Below are 26,111 nucleotides of genomic sequence, written 5' to 3'. Positions count from 1 at the left end.
AAACCTCAAAATCATAAATTAATGGTACTAAGAAGGTGGACAGTTAATAGAATTATGGTGTTTAACAGGTGGGCCTAGGAGTAGGTCCCTGGATCGTTGGAGGCATGCCCTTGGCAGACACTTCTTGTGAGAGGGATGTTATAAAAACAAATTGAATGCAACTGTTCTCCCTGCTTCTTGGCTCACCATGTGATCTTTCCTCTACCTACACTCTATTTTCTACCACTGCTACTCTTATCAGAGACTCAACCAATGGGGCTTGCTGATCTTGGGTTTGAACTTTCAAAACCGTGAGCTAGATAAATCTTTTTTCTTTATAAAGTTAGGCTTGTCAGATATAGCACTGTAATAATGAGAAGCCAATTAATATAATACAACTGAGTACAAGTTAGGTAAAAATCATGGGGAACTATTTTGGGATATGATACAGTTGGTTAAAATGTTACCTGCTTTAGATGATATTAAAATCATAAATGATAATGAGGCTGCAGCAGCTTAGGCTTGCAAGTAAGAATTCAGGAAGGACATTTGAAAATGTTGTCTGGATTTTAAACCTATTTCACCCAGGATATACAATAAAGGTACAAGTTATAACATCAAGGCGTATATCTGCCAATATAAAGCTAATAACCATTTGTTATTTGAGCCCAACTTTGTCATATATATTTTCCTGAATGTCTTCACAGACATTATGTGATCAAACTCTAGATGAACAAAACCCAAATCATTGTTGTTTCTCTGTTTCCAAACATTATTGATAGTACCAATATTTTCCAATTCATCTGGCTAAAAATAAGGAGACAGCTTTAGCTGAGCTCCTTCCAGCAATTTGCTTTGTGTCTCTTTGTTCCCAAGGTTCCCCGGTTTGATGTTTCACTACCTATTGCATCTAATAATCTGAAGTGATAATTTCTTATCTATATATGGGATCTGTTTCTTACATTGATAATATTCGCTTGTCATAGGGGAAAACGGAGAAAAATAAGATGAAAAAGAGGGACATGAAGTGGTAAGAAATGCTGGATAAATACTATGAGACCAGATTTTACTTTAAAAACTGAAAAATCATGAGGATTTGGACTGGTTGCAATAATAAAATATTATGCTTATGGAATGACTTATAGTTTACAAAACATAGTAGATTCTTTTCATTTCAATCTCAATTGGTAGTAGCCCTGCTGCATTATAGATGAGGAAATAAAACCTGATCAGTTAGAACTTTTGAAAATCTCAGAAATAATAAAATGCAGGATACCTGACTTAGTGCTCAATGCTCTTTTGTCATATACAGTATATTACCTTCTGCATTTTTAGGTAAAAGAGCTAATAAGAAATATGAAGTTTACGATGTTCAAACCAAAGCTATTTTCTATGTCTGAAGCAAAATAGAAGCAGGTGAGTGCACATAGGACATTCGAAGTTACAAGAATAGGGTTTGGGGAGGGTGGCAGAGCATAGCACCATTAAAAAATGAAACAATTTCTTGTAATGGGAACTTTGATGATAACAAAGCAATATTCCTCTGCATATCACAGTTAAATTTGTAACTACAGTTCCTCTCTAGAATAGTGATAAACATCAAAAGGGTATACCTCACCCTGTTAAGAAAGCAAATATCAGCACCTAGGAGGGGAAGGCATTACAGGAAAACCATAAAGTCAGATTTCACTATGCATTCACTATAGCACTGATTGAAAAAAAAAAAAAAGGAAAATATTTCTGAAAAAGTTTATGAGATTCCTGCTGGAGCAAAATGTGTTTCTGTGTGGTAAAAACTACAAAATCTTTCACAAAACACTGAATCAAATTTGAGTAATGAGCAGACAGAAAACGAAAAGAGAGGATAGGAGGGGATCAGGGTGTGCTGGGGACCCCAGATGAGTTAACTTTTGCATAGCAGCAACATTGCAGCCACAGGCAGCAAACAGAATGCAGCAAGGGACTGAAATGCCAGCCCTATATTTATAGTTCCTTTCAGAGGGTCATAAATTGGGTTAAATAAAACTAAGTAAGGTAAGGAGATTAGATTTTAGTGCCTCTTTGGATAACAGAAAGCCAGTGAATGAGCTTAAGCTTGATTATTTGTTTTTTAGTGCTTTTTTACTTTTGTTTGATAGTTGTTTAAAATTTTTAAATGCAAATTGATGTGTAAAGAATAAAATCAATGATTGTTAAAATGATTATGTGGCACAAAGTTATAAAATGATAATAGGGATTCAAAGTTATTATTCTGAGCCATAATAACAGGGATGCACCATGCACTTAAATTCAGATCAATACTTCATTTTCAGCTAGTTTATTTTTTAAAATGAGAATTATAAAAATAATCCAGTAGTTAAAACATTCTGAGGATATTACCAAAAGTAATAGCAACAATAAAGCCACTTCTAATACACTTTGACAGAAGAAGAATCACAGTTGGAAACCTACCAGGCAATTTTTTAATTCTGCTCTTTAAAGTATAAACATTGACCTGAAATTCTGTGGATTAATTACCACCTGGCAACTATTCACCAAGTTACCTTGCATCAAAAGCGTATTGTACAACTGAGTTCTCTGAAAATGAATCCAATTTATCAATAGCCTTTCTTGTTGATTATTTTGACTGATAATGAGTAGAAACAGCTATCATATTTTGTATTAAAAGGAAAGATCATTTTGGCATTTGATAGATATACACATGTCAAAAGGCATTGAAAACTACAATCTCTGAATTCATGCATTTTTTTTTTCCTTCTGGCTCCTATAGTTGGAGCTAAGATAATCAGTCCCATTATTACATTGTTTTGTCCTAGTTGCTAGACCTTGGCCACTTAAAAGGCAGACCCTAAAAATGGTAAAGCATTGATCTCCAATGTGACAATCTCATAGTCTGTTGATAAACTGGATTCCTAATAGAGCTATTAATTTTTTTGAGGAATAATCTCTGGTCCTTCAGAAATCAATAACAACCTATAAGAATTTTAATTGTACAGTATAGTTCTAAACCTAATATCACATAAATTTTTGTTTATATTTTGAGGGTAAATAAATACATTTAGAAATACTTACTGACATGAAACTAGTAGTATTTTATGTCCAAACAGCACAGCAACTGGAAACATTGTGATTTACACCCATGTCTCTCTTCAGTGATGGATTTACTGTGTCAGTCCATTCCAGAATTGCTTTAACTACAGAAAGTCACCACCTCTAAGATTGCCTCAACCCTTTCCAAACTGGTACACATCAAACATCTGGCCAATTCGGTGTATAAATTGCTGACCATATCAGGAATATCACAATTCTCAGGGTATATTCTAGCAACAGAAATACTCATGGGGGTTGGTTCAAGTTGTCTTTGGGATTGCATTGTAGTGCAATCTCTCCTTCTGCCCAATCCTGCTTCCCTTCTTTCCCTTCCTTCCCTTCCTTTCTTTCCATAGTTGCTGAGTCTAAAGGCACTTCGTACAAAACTCCTGCATGGTTAAATTCCATCTCAGAGTCTGTATTCCGCAGAACTCAACTTGCAGATAAATCTTATTTTTCTTCAGTTATTTGAATACCTTAATAACTTAAGCACAAATTGTTTTTTTCATTCTTCTATTAGTGAGTATAAAACTAGTTAAACATTTAAACTCAGGATTAAACAGCAAGTATTATTCAATGAAAACATCAAGATGATAGAGTAAAATGATGTGAATGATTCATAATTTTAGCAGGTATTTGAATATGCTGAGGAAATATTTGTTGGAATGTATGTATTTTGCTATGTGTTGAGATTATACAAGCCTGGTAGAGCAAATAAATTACTTAGCTTTATTGGCTAATCACAGTCCCGAAAATGTCTTGTATACAATTTCTTATATTGCTGTGCAACAAATTACCACCAATTTCCTAGATTAACACAATAGACATATATTATCTCACAGTTTATGTCGGTCAGAAGTCCAGATATCATGACTGGGATTGCTTCTCAGAGTTTCACAACATTGAAATCAAGGTGTTGTCTGGAAGGCAGCATCTTCTGGAAAATTGACTAGAGAGAAATCCATTTGCAAACTTTTGCAGGATGGTGGCACAATTTAGTTCCATGTGATTGTAGGACAGAGCCCTCATTTTCTTCCTGACTCCTCCACAGGGAAGCACTGTCAGCTTCTAGAAATTGCGTTGGTCACCTCCATAATCAGTTCACAGCTTAGCTATTACCTTCTTTAAGGACAGCAGAAAGATCTCTCTCATTCTGAATCTATCTTGCTTTGAATTTCTCTCTTCAGGGAAGGACTGGATCCTCTTTTAAAGGTCTCACCTGATTAAGTCAAACTCAGCTATGACGACTACACTTTTGATTAACTCAAAAACAGTTTGATTAGAAGTCTTGATTACATCTGCAAATCTTCACATTTGTGATACAAGGTAAGCTAATTAAGGGGGGAAAAGCTCATTATATTCACAAGTCCTGCACACTGCTCAAGGGGTTGGGATTATAGAGGATCTGTACAAATTCTGTCTACCACATTTTGGTTCTACCTTTCTAAATATCACATTTTCATATAAAATAAACACTTTATATTCCTACTGAAACAGTTATGTGCTTCAAGTCTTTTCAAGACACTTGATATACATTTTATCTGACGTGTGTTTGTGCATGTATGTGAGGTAATGTCCTTTTAACATCATAGGGGTCACAGGTCCATCTAAAGACAACGGCATCTACTGTATTGATGAGTTCGACAAGATGAATGAAAGTACAAGACCTGTGTTACACGAAGTCATGGAGCAGCAGACACTGTCCATTGCAAAGGCTGGGATCCTCTGTCAGCTCAACGCGCACACCTCCATCCTGGCAGCAGCAAATCCCATCGAGTTTCAATGGAACCCCAAGATAACCACCATTGAAAACATCCAGTTGCCTCACACGTTGTTGTCAAGGTTCGATCTGATCTTCCTCATGCTAGACCCTCAGGATGAGGCCTACGACAGGCGTCTGGCTCACCACTTAGTCTCGCTCTACTACCAGAGTGAGGAGCAGGCGGAGGAGGAGTTCCTAGACATGGCAGTGCTGAAGGACTACATCGCTTATGCAGATAGCACCGTCATGCCCCGGCTCAGCGAGGAGGCCAGCCAGGCTCTCACTGAGGCTTATGTAGACATGAGGAAGATTGGCAGTAGCCGAGGAATGGTGTCTGCGTACCCTCGGCAGCTGGAATCGTTAATTCGCCTAGCAGAAGCCCATGCTGAAGTTCGGTTTTCAGAGTGGAAGCGATTGATGTGGAAGAGGCCAAGCACCTCCACCGTGAGGCTCTAAAGCAGTCCGCCACCGACCCCCGGACTGGCATCGTGGACATATCCATTCTCACCACGGGAATGAGTGCTACCTCTCGTAAACGGAAAGAAGAATTAGCAGAAGCATTGAAAAAAAAAAAAATTTTTATCTAAGGGCAAAACACCAGCTCTAAAATACCAGCACCTTTTTGAAGATATTCGGGGACAGTCTGACATAGCGATTACCAAAGATATGTTTGAAGAAGCCCTGCGAGCCCTGGCTGACGGTGACTTCTTGACAGTGACTGGGAAAACCGTCCGCCTCCTCTAATAAGGCCACTGTGTGTCGCGAGCCGTGCACAGGCAGCCGGGCCAGGCCGCTGCGGCTGTTGCCATCTGTCTCAGTGGCTTCTGAAAGGCAGCATTTGGCTACATAAAAGCTTCCTAACCCAGGTTCAGTTTCCTTAGTGAAATGTGTGCTTTTTGTGTTTTTAACGAAGTATAAATACCGTGCTAGTTCACAAACGTAGACTAGTACACAGGGATTGTCCTGAAGTGCCTGTTTTAAGCAGTGGGGCTTTTATGCATACCTAGAGATGCATGTGCAGACAGCAGCCACCATCCAAGCTGGTAGCAAGGCCAGGTTTCTGTGCTGGACTTTGTAATGGCATTCACCCACATGCTGGAGGGTTTTGTAATACAAAGTAGCAGGAGTAGCCAGGGTACATCATTCTGTGCGAAGGAACAGAGGGCTAGAACCTCTTTCTCTCCCATGCATGGCATTGGAGTATAATTCTTTTTAGAGGTCTTTTTCCTTGCAGCTACGATTAGGTCAGGAATGAGTGGTTGGAAATGATTGTCTTCTGGGCTAACTTATGCCACTTTATCCTGATTTGTAAAGCTTTTTCCTAAATAAATGACAGAAAGAATAAAAAAAAAAAACATCATAGGGGTCACAGGTCCATCTAAAGATTATTTAAGAGAATGAACTTTGATTATTAATAATATCCTCAAATATGGTGATGATACATGTTCAATTATACATTTTTCATTTGGTAGAAATTGAGATAATTGGCAGAAAAAAAACACAAAGTTTTCAGTTTATAATCCTTTAAGACATTAATGGATTTTTAATCTAATAATTTTATAAATTTACTTATTAGATTATACCCACTAGCTCAAATTATCTTTCAAGTGTCTCATTTTTTACCAATCCCCTCACTAACAAATTATTTGAACAAATCTTTGATCTCATATATTTGCATGAATGATATCAAAATTATAAAAACTATTGAAACTTATATAATTCAGCTGTTCATCTGAGATTTAGATATTTTCTACATTCTCATTGCCAAAGTCAACCTAAGTTGAACAACATTGGTGATGGGGATCTCTCTATTTCCCCAATGCTTCCTTTTTGTTATGAAATTAACAGAAAGAAATTCTTCATTTAATGAACGATGACTTCATACCATGATTTTAATACTGCATCTATATGTGTATATAAGATTATATTGATTATGGCAGTCTGTAGAATGCACTTAAAGTATTCTTGAATCAATGACTAAATGAATGAAATGACAGAAAGAAAGGTGTTTAGAGTTAAACATTTCTAAAGGGCAGTACTACAAGGCAATCATTTGGAATTTTATACGGAACAAATAAGTAAAATTTAGAAGTCCAGTTCAATTTTATTTAATTTGCAATAATCTATTCCCAAAGCCATGTGTTCTGCATGAAAATGTTAACAAAACATATTCACAACTATTTGCTGTTCTGTGGATCATTGAGTTCAATTTATTATTTTTAAACATTTTTTTCAACTCTTCAGATTGTATCATTTCTATTGTTCTTTCTTTAGATCCACTAACTTGGTAATTTTAACCTCCAGTCTACTTTTGAGCCAATTCAATGACTTTAAATTTTAGATATTGAATTTTTCCATCCTAAAATTTCCATTTAGTTCTTTTCTTACAGTTTCAATTTCTCTACTAAGAATATCTATCTTGCCTTTCATTTCAAGGGTGTCCACCATCAGTTCATGGAACATTGAACATGGTTATAATGAACAGTTCTAAGTCTGTGCCTGATGACTGGAACATCTATGTCATCTCAAGGTTGGCCTATGTTGATGAAAAGTCTTTTCCCTCATGTTTAATTGGATTTTCCTATTTCTTTGTATGCTGAGTAAGTTTGGAAATATCTTGGATAATTTTAATAGTATTCTGTGAGAGTGAAACCTGCAAATATTCCTTGTGGAATGCTGCTTTTGTGTTTGTCTTGTTGGAAATCAACTCAGTTAATTTCACAATGTAAGTCTTGTCTCATCTTCTGTGTGTGATGGTTTTAATGTCAGTTAAGTTTTCATAGCTCGTTTGTGCTGTTTGGATCTGGCTGCTACATGTTTTACTCAGAGACTAGTCTGTTAAAGAGTGATTTATATAATATACTTCCTGAAACACTTGCTGTCCTTTGGATATATTCTGCTTATTAACAGCTTAGGAGTCAGCTTGAAATTTATGCTGCTTCTTGCACAGGATTAAGAAACACCCTTCTATAAGTTTATTCTCTCTTGGGTTTCTCCCACACTCTTGAGCTCTCCAAGCCCCTTTTATTGACTCTTTCCTGGCTGGAAAAGAGGGCTCTCTTAGACTTCTAGCTTTTCATACTGTTGTGCAATTTCCATGTGACTGAATTGTCCTTCAGAGTCACGTGAAAAAGGATAAAGGAAAAAAAGAATTTTAGCTGACCTTTAATTATTTCAAGTGAACAAAATATTTATATGTTGTACATAAAACTGGAACTCCCTCCACACAGTTATGCATGGTTTCAGTATTTCTTTTGCAACAAAATAAACTTAATTCCATTTACCACGTGCCTTTAAAAAATACTCTTATATACATATGGCAAATAATCACCTAAAAAGATGTCCAATGCCAGTGGTCATCATATAATTTGCAAATTGAAACCACTGAATATAACACTCTACATTCATTAGAATGTCTATAATAAAAGTCAGATAATATAAAGTGTTGGCAGGGATGTGGGGACATAATTCATGTACTCCTTGCAGGAGTGTAAAATGTTACAGCCACTTTAGAAAACAGTATGTCAATGCCTCAAGTGGTACATTTACCGTATGATTCATCTATCCTTAGGTACACACCAAAAAGAAATGAAAACAAATGTCAACACAAAAGTCTGTGTATCAAAGTTTATAACAGCATCATTCATAATAGTAAAAAGGTGGAAATGATTCACAAGTCCATCAAATAGATAGATCACATGGAGTATATTAATATAATGAACTTTCATTTGGCCATAGAAAGGAAAGTATTCATGCAAGCTACAACATAGATGAACCTTGAAAACTATATGCAAAGTGAAGAAAATCAGTCATAAAGAGCACATATTCTATGATTCCTTTTATGTGAAACATCTATGATATTCAAATCTACAGATACTAAAAGTAAGATTGATTTTCAGGGCTAAGAGTGATGGAGGGATAGGAAGAAGGTGCTGAAAGGACACAAGTTCCTTTCTGAGGTGATGAAAATTCTTGACAAGTGGCTGTGGTGATGCATGCACTTATCTGTGAGTACACTAAGAATCATTGGAAGGGACAGTGCTGTGGCATAGCAGGTAAAGCCATCGCCTGCTGCGTCAGCATCCCATATGGTCAGTAGTTTGAGTCCTGGCTGCTCCACTTCTGATCCAGCTCCCTGCTAATGTGCCTGGGAAAGCAGCAGAGGATAGCCCAAGTCCTTGGGCCCCTGCACCCATGTAGGAGACCTGGAATAAGCTCCTAGCTCCGGGCTTCAGACCAGCCTAGCTCCAGCCATTGTGGCCATTTGGGGAGTGAACAAGAAGATGAAAGATCTCTCTCTCTCTCTCTCTCTCTAACTCTGACTTTCAAATATAAATGGATAAATCTTTTTTTTTTTAATTTGACAGGTAGAGTTATAGACAGTGACAGAGAGACAGAGGGAAAGGTCTTCCTTCCGTTGGTTCACTCCCCTAATGGTCATTATGGTTGGCGCTGCACAAATCCGAATCCAGGAGCCAGGTGCTTCCTCCCGGTCTCCCATACGGGTGCAGGGACCCAAGCACTTAGGCCATCCTCCGCTGCCCTCCCAGGCCACAGCAGAGAGCTGGACTGGAAAAGGAGCAACCGGGACTAGTACCTGGTACCCCAACCAGGACTAGAACCCGGGGTGCTGGCGCCGCAGGCAGAGGATTAGCCAAGTGAGCCACAGCACCAGCCTGGATAAATCTTTTTAAAAAAGAATTATTGAAGCGCACATTTTAAATGGGTGAGTTGTATAGCATGTGAATTATATCTCAATAAAGCGCTTATAAAAAATAATTGAAATCCTCTAACAGTTAATACTGGTTTTTATCCTCCCAAGGTAAACAATCTTGTTTCCATCTATATTTTTCTCTCACTCCATATTTCTTTTGATACACTACAGCTTATGCATAAAGCACTGATTGTCACTGCTGGAAGTAATCTGGTGTGCCTTATTCACTTTGCCCATGGCATTCTCCCCATTTCTTCTTTATTTTTCCTTTTATGCTTAAGAATTTTTTTTGTGGGAAAAAAGTTCTGTACATGGGATAAAACGATATAAATTCAAAACTTACAGATGGGGTTAGCTCTATTCACTCATCTCTAATAAGTTTATATGAATATCCAGTCAAAAGCAACAGTGTATCGCCCTTGAAATGTTATCTATACACGACTTCCAAGCAGACCACAGGACTGCACACTGGCTTGGAATGTCCTCAGAAGGCTCTGTCATTGAGCAGGTAAGAGTCAAATCCCCAGAGTCCTTTCTTTCAATGGAAGAGGGAATGACAGGGACAGAAGAAACTTCAAACTTCCTCTTCTTTCCTTGTGGCTTGTGGTCTCTGCCTACTCCTCTGCCACCTCGGAACCCTCCTCGCCCTCCGAAGCCTCCCCAGCCTCGGCCACCAAATCCGCTGTGGCCTCCTCTGCCACTGCCTCGGCCTCCAAAACCGCCTCTGCCTCCGCCACGCCCCCGAAGCCTTGACCCTTAGGCTTGGCCCATTCTGAGGTGACTTTGTTGCCATCAATCTCCCCGTCCTCGTCCTCCGTGGCCTCGTTGGTGGCTGTGGTGCCCTGCTCACTGTTGAAGTCTACAAAGCCAAATCCTTTGGAGGATCCTGTTTCCCTGCAAGTCACTATCCTGGCTGGGAGAGAGCCATCAAATGATTCCTTTAACGTCTCCTCGGTGGTCCCCTCAGACTCTTGACAAAGTCTTGGATGGGTGGCTTCTTGCGGTGGGTGATCCTCTGGGTGCTTGTAACTCCAGCCTGATTGCCCTGCCCTCAGTTTCCTTTTTATTACGGGAATTTAAAGCTTCTTTAGCGTCTTCAAATGAAGCAAATTCTATAAATGCATATCATTTAGATTTACCATTTTGGTTCTGTGGTACTTTGATAAAAGTTGCAATCTCGAAGATTCCTGAAGATTTTCTTCCGTTGCACTGTAGGAAAGATTGCTTAAAACCAGTGTTTTTGATTCCCCACTCCAAGTGCTGTTCTTTCGCCCTCTATGGTCTTAATTTGACCATTCTCTCCAGTGTAGTAAAGGGAAACAAATCGTCCATCAGATCTCTGTTCCCTGCTTTTCTTCAAAGGTTTTCTCTGTATCAGGTTCTGTTTTAAATTCAATATAAGCAATATCTTTACTATTCCCATCCTAGTTGACTAATCTGATCTCCAGAACATCTTCAAACACTTCTTTTAATTCATCCTGAGTGACTTTGTAATGTCAGGGACCATGCAGTAGGTGGCCTTACCTCTTGGTAATAGAAAAACCTGGCGTGTCAGATAAAATGTACTATAAGCCATGCGCCTGTAACCGCCCTGCCCCCCTCCCTAATCTTGTAGAAGCCATGCGCCTGTAACCGCCCTACCCCCCTTCCCTAATCTTGTAGCTTCCCGTAACAGGGCCCCTTCCCGTAATAGGGCCCCGCGGGTTTTTCTTGATTGCGTCAGCACTGCAGTAGCGAAGACAAGCCCTTCCTCTTTCCCATGCCTCAATGATATATAGTGAGCAGTTCAAAAAATAAAGTTGCAGCTTGATCAGCACTTGTCTTGCTGCCATCCTTGTGTCTCCTGCCCCTCTCATTTCTCCTTCTAGGTACTCGACCCCAGTTGCTGTCCCGCGGGTCGGGACATCTGGCGCCCAACGTGGGGCTCGAGTGTGGCCCTTGGGGCTCGAAGTGCCTGTAAGATTGGAGAAACGCCGCCTTCCAGGAGGAAAACTTGGATCCAAGTGATTGTGCGACCAGCTCGGAACTGCCCACCCGAGATCATCAGCATCGGTCGACGCTGAGGAGCGAAGACGGCGCAAGGTAAGTGACAGCCATGGGGCAGGCATTATCGTCACGGGAAATGTTCATTAAAAGCCTCAAAGATACTCTCAAGACACGAGGAGTTCGGGTTAAAAAGAAAGATTTAAAAGTGTTTTTTGATCATATAGAAAGACTGTGTCCCTGGTTTCCCAAGGAAGGCACAATCGACGAGGTTAAGTGGAATAGAGTTGGAAGTTGTCTAAAAGATTTCCATGAGACTTTTGGCCCTGCCAAGGTGCCTATTACCATCTTTTCATATTGGAATCTAATTAATGATATTATAAAAACCCGGCATACAGATAAAGCTGTCGACGCCCTGGTGAGGGAAGGCGAGGAGACGCTACGGCGATGCTCCCAACCCCCCTCTAGATGCCCTTCTGTCATTCTAGATATGCCCCCTGTTTCTGATAATGGCACCCCAGATGACCCCCCAGATGTGATCGAGGAGCCCACCCCTTCCCTCTCCAACAAGACGGGCCAATTATATCCTGTTATTCGAGACCGGTCAGCCTTTGAAGAGAGAGAGGAGACTGCCCATAGTGCCCCAGATCCCCCTAAACCCCCGCCATATAATCCTCACCTACCCCTTACCGTTTGCGCCCCCTCCTTCCACGATCTTAACCCACCTATACCTGACTTGTCGGCTCTGCGGCAGTCACTTCAAGCCAGGCGGGAGCACATTCAGCTCCTTAAAGAACTAAGAACCCTCGATGATGAGCTCCGCCATCTCGCCTTGGAACGACCCCTTCCACGATCTAAGCAAAATAACACCAAGCCCAAAACCCAACCCCTTCTGGCTTTCCCTGTAACCAGGAGACAAGCCCAAGGCCAGTCCGACCCTACCACTGATGGGGAAGATGAGGATGAGGATAATTCACCCCACCAACATGAGGAAGACAGTGAGGATCCGGGGTCAGAGGGAGAGGATCAGGCCCCCCATCAGGGACCGGGAGATGGACAACCGTCATCTTACAAAAGGCTTAGTCTCAAATTTATTGAAAAACTTAAAACAGCTTGCACCCAATACGGCCCCACCGCCCCGTACACTCAGGCCTTATTAGAAAACCAAAAAACCCGCTGGTTCACGCCTAATGATTGGGATTTTCTTGCCCGAGCCACTCTCAGCGGGGGTGATTACGTCCTGTGGAGGGCTGATTATGTTCAAATTTGTAAAGAGTTAGCTCAACAAAACCTTACTAAAGTCTCATCAAAACATTGGACCCTCAAAAAACTTTTGGGAGATCCCCCGTATAACTCCAATAATTTACAAGCCCAATTCCCTACTGGGTTACTAACACAAATTAGCACTGCCGGCATGGGGGCATGGAGAAAACTCCCTCAGAGAGGAGCGGTCACCGCCTCTTTAGCTAAAGTTCAACAAGGGCCCGACGAGCCTTATAGTGATTTCGTTTCGCGCCTTAATATGGCAGCTGAGAGACTCGTCGGCCCGGGAGAGAGTGGAAGCGCGTTCGTTACACACCTTGCCTTTGAAAACGCCAATCCAGTTTGTAAGGACGTTCTTCGGCCTCATAAACATAAAAATGACCTTTCAGAATTCGTGAGGCTCTGCGCTGGCGTGGGATCAGCCCACGCTATGGGTCTGGCTATCGGAGCTGCATTTAAATCGGCTCACAACCCCTCCGCAAAAACCTCCACTTGCTATGCTTGTAAACAGCCTGGACATTTTGCCCGTGATTGTCCCACTGCCTCATCAACCAGGCCTATGGCACAAAATATAACCCCATCCCCTCCAGGTAGGCCACTTCCTTCCACCCTGTGCCCTCGATGCCATAGGGGTTATCACTGGGCAAATGAATGTAGGTCAAAGACTAATTCTTCAGGCCAGCCCCTCCCTCCTAGGCTGCCGGGAAACTCCCAGAGGGGCCAGCCCCTGGCCCCAAATTATCCAAGGACAAACCCTGGGGCGATACGGTTTGTCCCTCCTCAGGCCCAAGCCCAACAACAAGTTCCTCAAATGCCTCAACAATTACTTCCCTCCAACGAGCAACCCCAGGTAGCGCAGGACTGGACCTCTGTGCCGCCTCCGATACAATATTAGATTCCACCCAGGGCCCACAAATTATCCCTACAGGGGTGTGGGGCCCTCTGCCTTCGGGTACCTGTGCTCTTATTCTTGGTAGAGCATCAGCCACCCTTAAGGGCATTCAAGTTTTTCCTGGCATTATTGACGGTGATTTTACCGGACAAATAAAGATTCTAGCAGCCGCTATTAACGGAGTGGCTGCCGTTCCACAGGGCACCCGCCTAGCACAACTAATTCTTATGCCTTTAATTACTAAAAATACATCCTCAATTTCCTCCAGGCCCCGAGGCATTACCCCTTTGGGCTCCTCGGATGCCTATTGGGTCCAGCCAATCACAAAAAATAGACCTACACTAACCCTTACTATTGAAGGAAAGGATTTTAAGGGCATTCTAGATACGGGGGCGGATGCCACGGTCATATCTCAAGATCATTGGCCCACCCACTGGCCGCTGACCGCATCTTTTACTGACTTACAAGGTATAGGCCAATCTAATAACCCCCAAGTCAGCTCAAAGGTATTACACTGGAAGGATAGTGAAGGCAATCAGGGCACTGTAACTCCTTTTGTATTACCAGGCCTTCCTGTTAATCTGTGGGGACGTGACATTCTCTCCCAAATGGAAGTTATCCTGTGCAGCCCTAGTAACGTGGTCACACAACAAATGCTGCGCATGGATTATGTGCCTGGCACGGGACTTGGAAAAACAAGACAGGGCATAACTCAACCCATTACAACTCCCTCTAAAACAGATAAACACGGGCTCGGATATTCGGATTTTTAGCAACGGCCACTGGCCTTCCTGTACCCCATGCAGATAAAATCACATGGAATACTCAAACTCCTGTTTGGGTGGACCAGTGGCCGCTTACTCAAGAAAAACTAAATGCCGCTACAGCGCTTGTACAGGAGCAGCTCGAGGCTGGACACTTAGAGCCTTCTAATTCTCCCTGGAATACACCCATTTTTGTCATAAAGAAAAAATCTGGCAAATGGCGCCTTTTACAGGACTTGCGTGCCGTTAATAAGGTCATGGCACCCATGGGTGCCCTCCAACCTGGCATCCCCACCCCTGTAGCCATTCCAAATGGTTATTTTAAAATAATTATAGATCTTAAGGATTGCTTTTTTACTATTCCTTTACACCCTGATGACCGTCCTTTCTTCGCCTTTAGCCTTCCCCGTGTTAACTTCCAGGGACCAATGCAAAGATTTCAATGGAAGGTCTTACCCCAAGGAATGGCCAATAGCCCCACCCTTTGTCAAAAATTTGTGGCACAAGCAGTAGACCCAATTCGTTTACGCTGGCCACATCTTTATATTTTACATTATATGGATGATATTCTATTGGCAGCCCAAAATAAATCAAACCTACTTCGTTGCTTCACGGACCTTACTAAAACCCTTCTCGCCCTTGGTTTACAAATTGCCCCTGATAAGGTTCAGTTACAAGACCCCTTTACCTATTTAGGCTTAAAATTACAACAAAACGAGGTTTTCGTGCCTCGCATCCAGTTTCGCTTAGACTGCCTCCATACCCTTAACGACTTTCAAAAACTTTTAGGAGATATTCAGTGGCTCAGGCCCTATATAAAGGTCCCTAACAACACTCTCTTGCCCCTTTACGACATCCTTCGAGGAAACTCAGATCCCTCTTCCCCCCGTGAACTCACCCCGGCTGCGAGAGAGGCGTTAAACCAAGTAACACAAGCCATCAGCCAACAATTTGTCTCTCAAATTTCGTATACCCTCCCTTTAACTTTTATTGTCTTAGCCACGCCACACACGCCCACTGGAGTGTTTTGGCAAAAGGCCCTCACACCTGGTAAAAAGGGTCAACCTCTTTTCTGGGTCCATCTCCCCACCTCCTCGTCTAAGGTAATTTCTGTATACTCTTCCCAAACCACTTCATTAATCATTAAGGCTCGCTCCCTTTCCCGCCAGTATTTTGGAAAGGATCCCGATATAATAATAGTGCCATATACTCAAGAACAGACCCAGTTCCTTCTTCAAACATCTGACGACTGGGGAATAGCCATGTCAGGCTTTATGGGGATTCTTGACAATCACCTCCCTGATGACCCGGTACTACAGTTTGCCCAGTCCTATTCCTTCATTTTCCCAAAAATTACAAAAAGTAACCCCATTCCAAAGGCTGTCACGGTGTTTACAGATGGATCTTCCAATGGGATGGCCGCCTTCGTGGCAAATAACCGTTCTCATGTATTTAAAACATCTTATCAGTCAACTCAGTTGGTTGAACTGTATGCCGTACTTCAAGTCTTTACACAATTTTTCGATCAGCCTGTAAATATCTTTACTGATAGTGCATATGTGGCTCAATCTATCCCGTTACTCGAAACTTCCCCTTTTCTTAAGACAACTTCTAACGCTACGCCCTTATTTGCACAAATTCAAAAGTTAATTCACAAGAGACAACAGCCTTTCTACTTGGGACATATCAGGGCACACACAAACCTACCAGGGCCACTATCAGAAGGTAACGCCCAGGCAGATGCAGCTACGAGGCTTGCCTTCCCCATAATTATGGGATCAGTACAAGAAGCTCAAAAATTACATAAGTTACATCACCTAAATGCTCAATCCCTCCGTTTACTTTGTAAGATTTCACGAGATCAGGCTCGTGAAATAGTAAAACAATGTCCCACATGCATCACAAGCCTCCCTGTACCGCATTTAGGAGTCAATCCGCGTGGTCTTCTCCCTAATCAGTTGTGGCAAATGGATGTCACGCATTTCCCAGAATTTGGCAAATTAAAGTATCTCCATGTGTCTATAGACACGTATAGTGGTTTTATCTTTGCTTCCCCCCATTCAGGAGAAGCTGCTAGGGATGTCATCTCACACTTTGTCACTGCCCTTTCTGTCCTGGGAAAACCTGCTAAAATTAAAACAGACAATGGTCCTGCTTATGTCAGCACTAAGTTTAAACAATTCTGTGAAGCGCTCCATGTTAGCCATGCTACAGGCATTCCCTATAACCCACAGGGACAAGGAATAGTTGAGAGAGCCCACCAAACATTAAAAACTTGGCTCACTCGGCTTAAAGCCACTTCCTTCTCTTTTACCTCTCCCCGCGATCGCTTAAATCATGCGCTTTTTGTGACAAATTTTTTAACTTTGGATAATAATGGTCATTCCGCTGCTGACCGTCACTGGCACCCTTCCCCTAATACGGCTCCACCTATGGTGATGTGGCGAGACCCCCTCACCAACAGCTGGCATGGCCCAGATCCAGTACTTATCTGGGGCCGCGGCTCAGCCTGCATCCTGGATCAAAAGCAATCGGCACCCAGATGGCTGCCTGAAAGATTAGTTAAACAAGTTAATTCGTCAAACTCTTCTAATATTAACCCTACACCAGAGCCTACATCTGGCCCTGAGGATATTTTCCCCTTGTGTTTACAGGAATAAAAAGACCCGGCTGGACTCTACTGGGACTCATTACAGGACTCCTTGTTATTGTCGGTATTGTTGCCATTGTTGCTATTTGTGTATCTTATCTTCTCTCTATTCGCTCTTCCCCTACCACATTTCCTGAGGGCTCACTGATTAACCCCTCTGAAGGGCCCTAACAAAATGTCCCTCTTCCTTGCTCTCCTGATAATGGCAATCTACACCATCCATTGGGCTCCACCAGTCTTTGCAGGGTTTGACAACCCTCAGGCCATTCAAAAACTCCTTCAACAGCATAACCCTTGTACCTGCTCGGGGGGCATAACAGTATTACTCCCACAAACATCAACCTCCTATGGATCCCGAGTCCTCAATCGTAAGCCTCATTTTACACATGACTGTGGAGATAAAACTGCATATCGGGCTGCCACAGATTCCAAATGGCAGTGTACTCTCAAACCTAAACTAGACTCTTCCCGCCCTGAGGATCAATGCCCATCAGAATGCAATAGTACTATCCACTACTCTGTGCACTCCTCCTGTTATACTCAGTATCAAACCTGTAATGAGGGGAGTAAACATTTATTGTTTGCCACTATAACAGGAGATCATGGGGGAATATTTGGAGGAGACTTATCGTCTTCACGCCTCAGCTCTCCTCCCTGCCCCCCTAAGGGACAAGTGGCCTGCTGGTACCCTGCAGCCCCTGTGGGAGTGTCTGATGGTGGTGGCCCTCAGGACACACTTACCAGGTTAAAAACACAAAAGATGCTCGAAACCGCATTCGAAAGCCTTTATCCTTCTCTCCAATACCACCCTCTGGCTAACATCCGATCTCGAGGAATGGAAGGCTTAGATGCCAACACCGCCGATATCCTCACCGAGTCCCATAAATTACTTAATATCTCTAACCCCTCCCTTGCAAACAGCTGTTGGCTCTGTCTGCGCCAGGGACCCCCCCTTCCTCTTGCCGTATTTTTACCGCTTAATAGTACCTCTATGTTTAATGATTCCTCTAACGCTCAGCCTACACATCCCTTTCCTGTTCTTCCTTACCCAGCTGAAAACATCACTTGCCTTTATAAACCTCCCCTTAATAATTCCTTTAATATTGATGTAGGCCTCGCTCCCTTTTGTACAGATAATGAAACAATAGATTTCCCTCTTTACGCCCCCAATTCCACCGTATTTGTATGCAAGGATAATTTAGCCTATACTGTCCTACCAGCAAATTGGAGCGGTAATTGCGCACATGCTACGCTTTTCCCCAATATTGAAATCATTTCGGGAGATACCCCTGTTCCCATCCCCTCCTTTGATTATATTGCGGGGCGACCGAAACGAGCTGTTCAATTTATTCCTTTAATAGCTACATTGGGAATCTCCTCAGCGATGGTTACAGGTTCAACAGGACTAGGAATTGCGGTCCACAAATATAGACAATTGTCCCAACAGCTTATTAATGATGTACAAACCCTATCCACCACCATTCAGGACCTTCAGGATCAAATTGACTCCCTAGCGGAAGTCGTTCTCCAAAACCGTAGAGGCTTAGACTTGCTTACTGCCGAACAGGGAGGTATTTGTTTGGCTTTACAGGAAACATGCTGCTTCTACGCCAACAAGTCCGGCATTGTTCGTGATAAAATCAAAACACTTCAAGAAGACCTGGAACGTCGTCGACGTGCCCTGGCTGAAAACCCCTTCTGGACTGGATGGAATGGACTGCTTCCCTATTTGTTGCCACTTCTAGGCCCCTTTGCTGGAATACTTATTATACTATCTGTAGGTCCTTGTCTCTTCAATAGACTCGTGGCCTTCATCAAACAACAAGTAGACAATTTGGCAGCCAGGCCAATTCAAATACATTACCAGAGTCTAGCCATGCAAGATCCCATGGAAACTTATCATCCCCTCTCCGGCCAATAAAGTATAGCCAATAAGGTCACGGTCCTTTCAACAGCTAACCTTCCCCCGTTCATTGCTGTCCAGTCGGGAGCCCAGGAAGGGCCCCAGGCCTATCAATAAAATGAGCAGTAAGCCAATGACGGGCACCTTCCCGTACCCACACCCGCCTAAGACAGGAGTCCTTGGGGACTGGCAAGGATATCCAGCGACGGGTAAGAGGTGTTAGGGTTTCGGGTCGATTCCTAAGACAGGCACTGCTCGTTCGTCAAACTTGGCCTAAACCACAGCTATCCTTCTTAAATTGATAAAGAAGGGGGATATGTCAGGGACCATGCAGTAGGTGGCCTTACCTCTTGGTAATAGAAAAACCTGGCGTGTCAGATAAAATGTACTATAAGCCATGCGCCTGTAACCGCCCTGCCCCCCTCCCTAATCTTGTAGAAGCCATGCGCCTGTAACCGCCCTACCCCCCTTCCCTAATCTTGTAGCTTCCCGTAACAGGGCCCCTTCCCGTAATAGGGCCCCGCGGGTTTTTCTTGATTGCGTCAGCACTGCAGTAGCGAAGACAAGCCCTTCCTCTTTCCCATGCCTCAATGATATATAGTGAGCAGTTCAAAAAATAAAGTTGCAGCTTGATCAGCACTTGTCTTGCTGCCATCCTTGTGTCTCCTGCCCCTCTCATTTCTCCTTCTAGGTACTCGACCCCAGTTGCTGTCCCGCGGGTCGGGACATTGTAAGGGAGATTTTTGGCCAAAAGTGTTCTCAAATCTCAACCCTATCTTTTCCTTTCAGTTTTTCCAGTTTAATTTCATTGCCAAAGATTTTGAACCAGTCAGTTCCAAGGCTTTTTCTAGGTCTTCAGCAGAGTCAAAATCCACATAGCCAAACTTCCTAGTTGTGCCGATTCTGACATCCACAACAGAAAGATCGTTTTTAGCAAAAACGTCACTGATAGCAGTTTCTAATTGAGGAGCAGATTTGCTAGAATTCAGGTTTCCAACAAACAGATTGGAAGATGTTGTTGGTTCTTTGGCTTCAGGAGCTGCCTTCTGTTTGGTCATTTCCTTCTTTCATTTTCCAGGCGATTCTTTGACAGGATCTTCTTCCTTCTCCTCCTCCTCGTCTTTACCATCTTCGTCTTCATCTTCCTCCTCATCCTCGTCCTCGTCCTCATGGTCGTCTTCCACGTGCTCATCATCTTGTCTTTGTCCTCATCCTCAGCTACACTCTTAGCTTTCACAGGAGCTTTCTTTCCTCTGGCTGATGTGCTCTCCATAGCTTCTTTTTCACAGTCATCTTCCTCCTCCTCCCCTTTGTCATCACTCTCATCACCGTCATCCTCATCAACCTCATCCTCTGAGGCAGGGGCAGCCGCTGCTGCCTTCATCACTGCTGACTCAAATTCCTCCTCCTCTTCATCATCTTCCTCGCTGTCATCCTCCTCATCACTGTCCTCCTTCTCAGCATTCTTACCATTCTTTGCCCCCTGGGCTGGGAGGACTGCACCCTTCTTTCCCGAGGCAGACACCAATGCATTGCCTAGTGTGGCTCCCTTCTTGCTAGATGTCACCACTGCTTTGGCTGGCGTAACTGTCATCTTAGCTGGTGTGGCAGCTCCCTTTTTACTTGGGGTGACAAGCCCACAGACACAGACGAGCCTAGAGGCATTCAAGTGGCATCGATGGTGGCCACAGGTACTGAAGATGCCAGAGCACATAAGCCTGGCTGCCAGCGAGAGCTAGAGTCTAAGAAATTCTTATTAATCAGTTTCAGTTCTGCTTGAAAACTTTTTTCCTATCAAGATTCACTGAACACCTTAAAGAGATCATTGCTTTTCTTATGGATTTTAGTGTCACTTTTTAATGCACACCTATATTAAGGCAAAGAAAAATACTGCACTATAATTGTTAACTTATTGGCCTATTTTGCCCACAAGCCAAAGTGAGAGGTTCGGAATGCACACTTGAATAACAGAGATATTTGTAAATTGAACAGCTGTGTGCTCTCATAATCTAATTCCATCCTCATGAAGGCATCGATGTCAGACATTATTATTATCTTCATTGTTCAAGTGGGTAAACTGAGACACAGAAAAGTACCTTTCCCAAGGCCACAGAGTTCATTGCTAACAGAGCCAGGACTGTACAGTGAGACTCAATACTTACTGTCTTCTATAATAACAATCAGGGTTTGGGCTCTGATGATAGTGATGGTAATTGGCTGACCCCAAATCATTTGAAAATCTATATACAGTTACAGTTCTTGAGGTTCTAGTTCTAATATTTATAATTTTTCTTTTACTTATTTTCCTGTGTTTTCATGTGTAATTTTTGTGACCTTATATTTTAGTGAGGCTATAGCTGTGGAAATACTTTGTGACCTTGATCTGAAATATGCTCCCTTACAAAGGATTTCCTGGGGCTGACATTGTAGAGTAGTGAGTTAAGCCACTGCCTACAACACCAGAATCCCATATGGGCACTGGTTCTTGTCCTGGCTGCTCTACTTCCAATCAAGCACCCTGATAAAGGCCTGAGGAAAACAGAGGAAGATGGCCCAAGTGCTTGGGCTCATGCCACCCATGTGAGAAACCCTGATGAAGCTCCTGACTCCTGGCCCACCTCTGGCTATTGTGGACACTTGAGAAGTGAGCCACAGAATGGAAGATCTCTTTCTCTCTGTCTAACCCTCTCTCTCTGTAACTCTTTAAAATAAATAAATAAATCTTTAAAAAACAAAAAGGATTTTCTTCTGCTCCTGTAAATCTTAGCCAAATTTATAGCACTACCTTGGTTTAGGGATTAATTAAATCAGAGATATTATTGGATATTTAAAAAATTTTAATTGTTTTTATTTATTTGAGAGACAGAGAGACAGACAGAGAGCTCCCAAAATAGGCTTACTTCCCAAATGGCCAGGGTTGGCGAGGGCCAAAGCTGAGAGTTGGGAATGCCACTTAGGTCTCTCATGAGGGTTGCAGGCACCCAATTTCTTGAGCCCTCACCACTGTCTCTCAGCTTCTGCATTGACGGGAACCTGGAGTCAGGAGCTGGAGTGCAGGATTCATCCCCAGCACTCTGACGTGAGATGCAGGCATCTTTACCATTAGGCTACATGTTTGTGCCCAACTTGAACTGTTTATAGAGAAGCATTACCTTGTCTAATTTATTTTGTTCATTTTTCACATCCTGTCCTGCAATTCAAAACTAAAATGAAAGCTGAAAATTATGACTATTAATTCAAATGTGATGTGTTGACTTACTGAGAATCCTAGGTGAAAGGGAGATGCTTTTGGCCTGATTTTAGTAAAGTTAATATATAGAGAAAAATTTCAATAACTGCTATTTTTAATATTTGAACTGCTTGAAAATGTTAAGGATCATTTTCTCCTGCTTGTGTACAAGGGTACATAAGTAATAATGTAAATACCACATCAAACTTTGAAAAAGATAAGAGCAAGAAAAGGAGATGTTTTCCTCCTGATTGGTTAACACATTTGCCTACGTCTTAGCGACCTTTTGCATTGACTCTGAGATAGCAACATGCAAAAATTAGAAACATCAATAAACTGTCTCTATATTTCACAGGTTGGCCAAAATATTTAACATAATACAGTAAGTATTATGGTTTCTTGAGGATTTATATACTTACTTAAAAGATAAATGCTGGCCGGCGCCGCAGCTCAATAGGCTAATCCTCCGCCTTGTGGCGCCGGCACACCAGGTTCTAGTCCCGGTCGGGGCACCAGATTCTGTCCTGGTTGCCCCTCTTCCAGGCCAGCTCTCTGCTGTGGCCAGGGAATGCAGTGGAGGATGGCCCAAGTGCTTGGGCCCTGCACCCCATGGGAGACCAGGAGAAGCACCTGGCTCCTGCCTTGGGATCAGCGCGGTGCGCCGGCCGCAGCGGCCATTGGAGGGTGAACCAACGGCAAAAGAAGACCTTTCTCTCTGTCTCTGTCTCTCTCTCACTGTCCACTCTGCCTGTCAAAAACAAAAACAAAAACAAAAAACTCAGAAGTGAAAAATAAAGTTTAAAAAAAAAAAGATAAATGCTATAAAAATCTGCAGAGATTCTAGTGATCAATAAATAATGCTTTGCTGAAAATGACAAAAAACATACTTCTGTCTGTCTCAAATGAGAATAAATCTGAACAGCAACAATGAGAACTTTCAAATCAGCTATTCTCTTCAAACAGAGTGAGTGGCAAGAGGCCATTTTCTAACTTCATATAGTTTGTTCCGCTGAGAAAAAAAAGGTTATATTTATTTCAAGAAAAACATTAAGATACAGTAAAGTAACTATCATGGTTTGCCTTAACTTTGCTTTATATGTAGACTAAGTCATTAAACTTGCCTTTAAGCTTATTCTTAACAGGAAAAAAAAACACAGTGTGATTTTCATGTAAACCCAAAGTAAAATGTGTGTTTCTAAAACCACAAGAATAAACATACATGATATGACTCTCTGAATTACAAAATATCCTATAAACTGGATTGTAACAAGGTGACATTTAACTTCACTGTTTATTGTTCACTTTTTCTGGCAATAATCTTTACACTTTGTTATAAATGAAAAATTATACTCAGAAGTAACATGCAAATTCTATGACTAGTCTGAGATACAATTGATGCATAATTCTTTTGATATAACCACTTTATAAATTACACATTTCTAATATGTCATAATATTATTCCATTAAAATAATTTTAGCAAGAATGGATATTTGGCTTGATGGTTAAGATGACAGTGACCCATGTCAGAGTGTCTAGGTTCAATGCCCAGCTCTGGCTCCTGAATCCAGCTGCCTGCTACTGCAGTTCTTGAAAGGGAGTAGTGATTTCTCAATAAATTAGAGTCTTGCCACATATGTGGAAGATGCATTTTTTAAATAATGATAATTTTTTTTGACAGGCAGATTTAGACAGTGAGTGAAAGACAGAGAGAAAGGTCTTCCTTTCCGTTGGTTCACCCCCGCAAATGGCTGCTACGGCTGACACTGCGCCGATCCGAAGCCAGGAGCCAGTTGCTTCTCCTGGTCTCCCATGCAGGTGCAGGACCCAAGCACTTGGGCCATCCTCCACTGCCCTCCCTGGCCACAGCAGAGAGCTGGACTGGAAGAGGAGCAAAGAATCCGGCACCCCAACCGGAACTAGAACCAAGGGTGCCAGTGCTGCAGGTGGAGGATTAGCCAAGTGAGCCGTGGCGCCGGCCAAAATAATGATAATTTTAATGAGGAATGCCTTTTAATTGTTTCAGAAAATTTCATAAATTTTCCGGAATTTGAATTTGGTCCTACATTAAAATTTTCCCTACATTACATTATTAACATTTCAAACATATAAAAAATAAAAATATTGTACCAGTAATATCCAGTCACTAATCACCTAGATTCTATAATTAACATTTACCATAGTTGCTTATCATATTCATCTACCAATCCATTACTTTATCCATTAATCAATCTTACATTTATTTATTTATTTATTCATTAATTCATTTAAGACTTATTTATTTGAAAGGCAGAGTGACACGGAGATAGAGGGAGAAACAGAGAGAAAGATCTTCCCTACACTGGCTCACTCCCCAAATGGCCATGTCTGTCAGGACTGGGCAGGTCAAAACCAGAGTCCAAGTACTTGGATCATCTTCCACTGTCAAGCCAGGTACATTAACAGGGAGCTGAATAGGAAGCCGAGCAACCAGGCCTCGAATCACCACTCTGATATGGAATTCCACATTGCAGACAGCAACTTAGCCCACTGTGCCACAACACTAGCCCAATCCATTTATTTTGAATATATTTCAAAATTACAGACAGAAGAAAACTTCATGTCTGATATATTAATTTTTAAATATTGATGCTTCGTGCTCTTCTATAAAAACTAATATCCCTTTTGTGTATACAGGCATATGCTGCTGACTTCCCATGGGGAAACAAGTTTATTTTCTAGTCTAGAGTTCAGGAAAGTACAGTCCATGTACTAAATCTGGTGCATTTCTTGTATTACTAAATCAACTTCTAATAGAATGTAGTCACATCCACTTATTTACCTATTGTTTGTGCTGCTTTTGGCATCATGGTGGCAGTCACATAGCTATGGCAAAGATCATGTAGCCCTTCTGTGGGCTCGTCCTGCGAGGCCCGCACCATCAGGGAGAGTGGGGCAACAGTGTTCTTCCACAAGAAGCATCAGGGACAACCTTTGGTGAACATGTCCGCTTTATTAATGACCACATACAGTTTTTAAAGGGCAGGCAGAAGGGGCATAAGTAATTCAGGGTAGCACTGACTCTATAGGACAGAACCAACACTGGAGCCAATATGCTTCTCCAATCAGCTTGAAGGTCACATAGCTAGGGTAGCTTTCCAGGTGGGCCTGGGCCACACCCAGGAGCAGTTTACCTGATGGGAGTGGGGTGGGGGGAAATATGCCTGGGGCTTCCCCGCTACCTGTAAGCAGCCAAGCTGCAGGGTCCCTCCATGGAGGCATGGCACACCATGCCCTCTCAATCTTCTGCATGGGCAGGGCAGGCAGCCTCATGGTATCACCCACACCCATCAAGCCTAAAATACTTACTTTCTGGCCTTTTTGCTGATAACATTTGTTCACCCAATTCTTACTGCACTCTGTCCCCCAATAGCCTTGAGACTCACAGCAAAATATTTTCCCCCAGGTTAGAATTTAGCTTACCTCATGAACAAAACACAGAATTGGGCTAACTAATCTGAGATTCTCTGTGTGTGTCTTGGTTTTTGATTCATTATTTCTGAATTTCTTCCTTTCACTATTCCTATTAATGTGATTTTGAATTTCCTTTACCTCATTTCATGTGGATGACTAGAGTTGCCTCTTCTTCTCTGATAAATAATCCATCATTAATTCCAGCAAGTAAACCGAATTTCAAATTTAGTTGAAAGAATTCTCCAAACCTTGAGATCAGCGTACATATTTCTTCAGCAGGAACTCTCCTCATAAACACATCCTGTACTTTCAACTTAATGCTAGAAATCTGACCTATGGACAGTAAAATGCACTACAGCAGCCTCAGACTAACTCATGAACAATGGCAGAGAAAAGCTAGAATTGTTATATAGACATATCAATACATCATC

The 26,111-nt window shown here is 42.2% G+C and overlaps 2 pseudogenes; one reads left to right on the top strand and one right to left on the bottom strand.

Moving 5' to 3' along the window:
- The window catches only part of LOC133752839 (DNA replication licensing factor MCM4-like), a 31,830-nt pseudogene extending 26,077 nt beyond the window's left edge, over window positions 1-5,753 (top strand).
- A 4,188-nt stretch (window positions 5,754-9,941) lies between these two features.
- Window positions 9,942-25,148, bottom strand: LOC133752837 (nucleolin-like; annotated as a pseudogene).
- Window positions 25,149-26,111: the final 963 nt, after the last annotated feature.

Source organism: Lepus europaeus, chromosome X, assembly GCF_033115175.1.
Source record: "Lepus europaeus isolate LE1 chromosome X, mLepTim1.pri, whole genome shotgun sequence".
NCBI classification, from domain to species: Eukaryota; Metazoa; Chordata; class Mammalia; order Lagomorpha; family Leporidae; genus Lepus; species Lepus europaeus.
Note: the sequence above shows the minus strand (reverse complement) of the source record. Positions and strands in the feature narration are given on the sequence as shown.